This window comes from Triticum urartu, chromosome 7, assembly GCF_003073215.2.
Source record: "Triticum urartu cultivar G1812 chromosome 7, Tu2.1, whole genome shotgun sequence".
In the NCBI taxonomy this organism is placed as follows: domain Eukaryota; kingdom Viridiplantae; phylum Streptophyta; class Magnoliopsida; order Poales; family Poaceae; genus Triticum; species Triticum urartu.
Genome location: NC_053028.1, coordinates 59515809 through 59521897, shown reverse-complemented (window position 1 = coordinate 59521897; position 6089 = coordinate 59515809).

Below are 6089 nucleotides of genomic sequence, written 5' to 3'. Positions count from 1 at the left end.
AGCTGAACGTGTGCCAAGAACTCGGAGGTGCCGGAGTAACGGTGCTTGGATCGGTTGGACCGGGAAGACGTACGACTACTTCCTCTACGTTGCGTCAACGCTTCCACTTCGGTCTACGAGGGTACATAGACAACACTCTCCCCTCTCGTTGCTATGCATCACCATGATCTTGCGTGTGCGTAGATTTTTTTTTTGAAATTACTACGTTCCCCAACAGTGGCATCAGAGCCTAGGTTTTATGGTTTGATGTTATTTGCACGAGTAGAACACAAGTGAGTTGTGGGCGATATAAGTCATACTGCCTACCAGCATGTCATACTTTGGTTCGGCGGTATTGTTGGATGAAGCGGCCCGGACCGACATTACGCGTACGCTTATGCGAGACTGGTTCTACCGCCGTGCTTTGCACACAGGTGGCTGGCGGGTGTCAGTTTCTCCAACTCTAGTTGAACTGAGTGTGGCTACGCCCGGTCCTTGCGAAGGTTAAAACGGCATCAACTTGACAAACTATCGTTGTGGTTTTGATGCGTAGGTAACATTGGTTCTTACTTAAGCCCGTAGCAGCCACGTAAAACTTGCAACAACAACAAAGTAGAGGACGTCTAACTTGTTTTTGCAGGGCATGTTGTGATGTGATATGGTCAAGACATGATGCTAAATTTTATTGTATGAGATGATCATGTTTTGTAACCGAGTTATCGGCAACTGGCAGGAGCCATATGGTTGTCACTTTATTGTATGCAATGCAGTCGCCCTGTAATGCTTTACTTTATCACTAAGCGGTAGCGATAGTCGTAGAAGCATAAGATTGGCGAGACGACAACGATGCTACGATGGAGATCAAGGTGTCGCGCCGGTGACGATGGTGATCATGACGGTGCTTCGAAGATGGAGATCACAAGCACAAGATGATGATGGCCATATCATATCACTTATATTGATTGCATGTGATGTTTATCTTTTATGCATCTTATCTTGCTTTGATTGACGGTAGCATTTTAAGATGATCTCTCACTAATTATCAAGAAGTGTTCTCCCTGAGTATGCACCGTTGTGAAAGTTCTTCGTGCTGAGACACCACGTGATGATCGAGTGTGATAGGCTCTACGTTCAAATACAACGGGTGCAAAACAGTTGCACACGCGGAATACTCAGGTTATACTTGACGAGCCAAGCATATACAGATATGGCCTCGGAACACGGAGACCGAAAGGTTGAGCGTGAATCATATAGTAGATATGATCAACATAGTGATGTTCACCATTGAAACTACTCCATCTCACGTGATGATCGGACATGGTTTAGTTGATATGGATCACGTGATCACTTAGAAGATTAGAGGGATGTCTATCTAAGTGGGAGTTCTTAAGTAATATGATTAATTGAACTTAAATTTATCATGAACTTAGTCCTGGTAGTATTAGCATATCTATGTTGTAGATCAATAGCTCGCGTTGTTGCTTCCCTATGTTTATTTTGATATGTTCCTAGAGAAAATTGTGTTGAAATATGTTAATAGCAATGATGCGGATTGGATCCGTCATCTGAGGTTTATCCTCATTGCTGCACAGAAGAATTATGTCCTTAATGCACCGCTAGGTGACAGACCTATTGCAGGAGCAGATGCAGACGTTATGAACGTTTGGCTAGCTCAATATGATGACTACTTGATAGTTTAGTGCACCATGCTTAACGTCTTAGAATCGGGACTTCAAAGACGTTTTAAACGTCATGGACCATATGAGATGTTCCAGGAGTTGAAGTTAATATTTCAAGCAAATACCCGAGTTGAGAGATATGAAGTCTCCAACAAGTTCTATAGCTACAAGATGGAGGAGAATCGCTCAAGCAATGAGCATGTGCTCAGATTGTCTGGGTACTACAATCGCCTGAATCAAGTGGGAGTTAATCTTCCAGATAAGATAGTGATTGAAAAGAATTCTCTAGTCACCATCACCAAGTTAGTAGAACTTCGTGATGAACAATGATATGCAAGGGATAACGGAAACGATTCCCAAGCTCTTCGTGATGCTGAAATCGACGAAGGTAGAAATCAAGAAAAACATCAAGTGTTGATGGTTGACAAGATCACTAGTATCAAGAAAAGGGCAAAGGGAAGAAGGGGAACTTCAAGAAGAATGGCAAGCGAGTTGCTGCTCAAGTGAAGAAGCCCAAGTCTGGACCTAAGCCTGAGACTGAGTGCTTCTACTGCAAAGGAACTGGTCACTGGAAGCGGAACTACCCCAAGTATTTGGTGGATAAGAAGGATGGCAAAGTGAACATAAGTATATTTGATATACATGTTATTGATGTGTACTTCACTAGTGTTTATAGCAACCCCTCAGTATTTGATACTAGTTCAGTTGTTAAGATTAGTAACTCGAAACGGGAGTTGCAGAATAAACAGAGACTAGTTAAGGGTGAAGTGACGATGTGTGTTGGAAGTGATTCCAAGATTGATATGATCATCATCGCATACTCCCTATACTTTCGGGATTAGTGTTGAATCTAAATAAGTGTTATTTGGTGTTTGCGTTGAGCATGAATATGATTTGATCATGTTTATTGTAATATGGTTATTCATTTAAGTAAGAGAATAAATTGTTGTTCTGTTTACATGAATAAAACCTTATATGGTTACACAACCAATGAAAATGGTTCATTGGATCTCGATCGTAGTGATACACATATTCATAATATTGAAACCAAAAGATGCAAAGTTAATAATGATAGTGCAACTTATTTGTGGCACTGCCGTTTAAGTCATATTGGTATAAAGCACATGAAGAAACTCCATGCTGATGGGATTTTGGAATCACTTGATTATGAATCACTTGATGCTTGCGAACCATGTCTCTTGGGCAAGATGACTAAAACGCCATTCTCCGGAACAATGGAGCAAGCAACAGATTTGTTGGAAATCATACATACTGATGTATGTGGTCCGATAAGGCTTGCAGCAGGTATCATTATTTTCTGACCTTCACAGATGATTTGAGCAGATATGGGTATATCTACTTAATGAAATAAGAAGTCTGAAACATTTGAAAAGTTCATATAATTTTAGAGTGAAGTGGAAAATCATCGTAACAAGAAAATAAAGTTTCTACGATCTGATCGTGGAGAAGAGTATTTGAGTTACGAGTTTGGTCTTCAGTTAAAACAATGTGAAATAGTTTCACTACTCACGCCACCTGGAACACCACAGCATAATGGTGTGTCCGAACATCATAACCGTACTTTATTGGATATAGTGCAATCTATGATGTTTCTTACCAATTTACCACTATCGTTTTTGGGGTTCTGCATTAAAGACAGCTGCATTCACATTAAAAAGGGGCACCATCTAAGTCCGTTGAGATGACACAATCTGAACTATGGTTTGGCAAGAAACCAAAGTTGTCATTTCTTAAAGTTTGGGGCTGTGATGCTTATATGAAAAAGTTTCATCCTGATAAGCTCAAACCCAGATCGGAGAAATATGTCTTCATAGGATACCCAAAGGAGACTATTGGGTACACCTTCTATCATAGATCCGAAGGCAAGATATTCGTTGCTAAGAATGGATCATTTCTAGAGAAGGAGTTTCTCTCGAAAGAAGTGAGTGGGAGGAAAGTAGAACTTGATAAGGTAATTGTACCTTTTCCCTTATTGGAAAGTACTTCATCACAGAAATCTGTTCCTGTGACCACTACACCAATTAGTGAGGAAGCTAATGATGATGATCATGTAACTTCAGATCAAGTTACTACCGAATCTCGTAGGTAAACCAGAGTGAGATCCGCACCAGAGTGGTACGGTAATCCTGTTCTGGAAGTCATGTTACTAGACCATGACGAACCTACAAACTATGAGGAAGCGATGATGAGCCCAGATTCCGCGAAATGGTTTGAGGCCATGAAATCTAAGATGGGATCCATGTATGAGAACAAAGTGTGGACTTTGGTTGACTTGCGCGATGATCGGCAAGCAATTGAGAATAAATGGATCTTCAAGAGGGAGACGGACGTTGATAGTAGTGTTACTATCTACAAAGCTAGAATTGTCGCAAAAGGTTTTTGACAAGTTCAAGGTGTTGACTACGATGAGAGTTTCTCACTCGTACCTATGCTTAAGTCTGTCTGAATCATGTTAGCAATTGTCGCATTTTATGAAATCTGGCAAATGAATAAACAAAACTGCATTCCTTATTGGATTTATTAAAGAAGAGTTGTATATGATACAACCAGAAGGTTTTGTCAATCCTAAAGGTGCTAACAAAATATGCAACCTCCAGCGATCCATCTATGGACTGGTGCAAGCATCTCGGAGATGGAATACACGCTTTGATAAGTTGATCAAAGCATATTGTTTTATACAGACTTACGGTGAAGCCTGTATTTACAAGAAAGTGAGTGGGAGCACTACAGCATTTCTGATAAGTATATGTGAATGACATATTATTGATCGGAAATAATGTAGAATTATTCTGCAAAGCATAAAGGAGTGTTTGAAAGGAGTTTTTCAAAGAAAGACCTCGGTAAAGCTGCTTACATATTGAGTATCAAGATCTATAGAGATAGATCAAGACGCTTGATAAGTTTTTTCAATGAGTACATACCTTGAAAAGATTTTGAAGTAGTTCAAAATGGAACAATCAAAGAAAGAGTTCTTTCCTGTGTTACAAGGTGTGAAATTGAGGAAGACTCAAAACCCGACCACGGCAGAAGATAGAAAGAGAATGAAAGTCATTCCCTATACCTTGGCCATAGGTTCTATAAAGTATGCCATGCTGTGTACCAGATCTATTGTATACCCTACACTGATTTTGGCAAGGGAGTACAATAGTGATCTAGGAGTAGATCACGGGACAGCGGTCAAAATTATCCTTAGTGGAATAAGGATATGTTTCTCGATTATGGAGGTGACAAAAAGGTTCGTCGTAAAGGGTTACATCGATGCAAGTTTTGACACTAATCTAGATGACTCTAAGTCTCAATCTAGATACATATTGAAAGTGGGAGCAATTAGCTAGAGTAGCTCCGAGCAGAGTATTTTTGACATAGAAATTTGCAAAATACATACGGATCTGAATGTGGCAGACCCGTTGACTAAACTTCTCTCACAAGCAAAACATGATCACACCTTAGTACTCTTTGGGTGTTAATCACATAGCGATGTGAACTAGATTACTGAATCTAGTAAACCCTTTGGGTGTTGGTCCCATGGCGATGTGAACTATGGATGTTAATCACATGATGATGTGAACTATCGATGTTAATCACATGGTGATGTGATCTAGATTATTGACTCTAGTGCAAGTGGGAGACTGGAGAAAATATGCCCTAGAGGAAATAATAAAGTTATTATTTATTTCCTTATTTCATGATAAATGTTTATTATTCATGCTAGAATTGTATTAACCGGAAACATAATACATGTGTGAATACATAGACAAACAGAGTGTCACTAGTATGCCTCTACTTGACTAGCTCATTAATCAAAGATGGTTATGTTTCCTAACCATAGACAAAGAGTTGTTATTTGATTAATGGGATCACATCATTGGATGAATGATCTGATTGACTTGACCCATTCCGTTAGGTTAGCACTTGATCGTTTAGTTTGTTGCTATTGCTTTCTTCATGACTTATACATGTTCCTATGACTATGAGATTATGCAACTCCCGTTTACCAGAGGAACACTTTGTGTGCTACCAAACGTCACAACGTAACTGGGTGATTATAAAGGTGCTCTACAGGTGTCTCCGAAGGTACTTGTTGGGTTGGTGTATTTCGAGATTAGGATTTGTCACTCCGAATGTCGGAGAGGTATCTCTGGGCCCTCTCGGTAATGCACATCACTTAAGCCTTGCAAGCATTGCAACTAATGAGTTAGTTGCGGGATGATGTATTACGGAACGAGTAAAGAGACTTGCCAGTAACGAGATTGAACTAGGTATTGGATACCGACGATCGAATCTCGGGCAAGTAACATACCGATGACAAAGGGAACAACGTATGTTGTTATGCGGTCTGACCGATAAAGATCTTTGTAGAATATGTAGGAGCCAATAGGGGCATCCAGGTCCCGCTATTGGTTATTGACC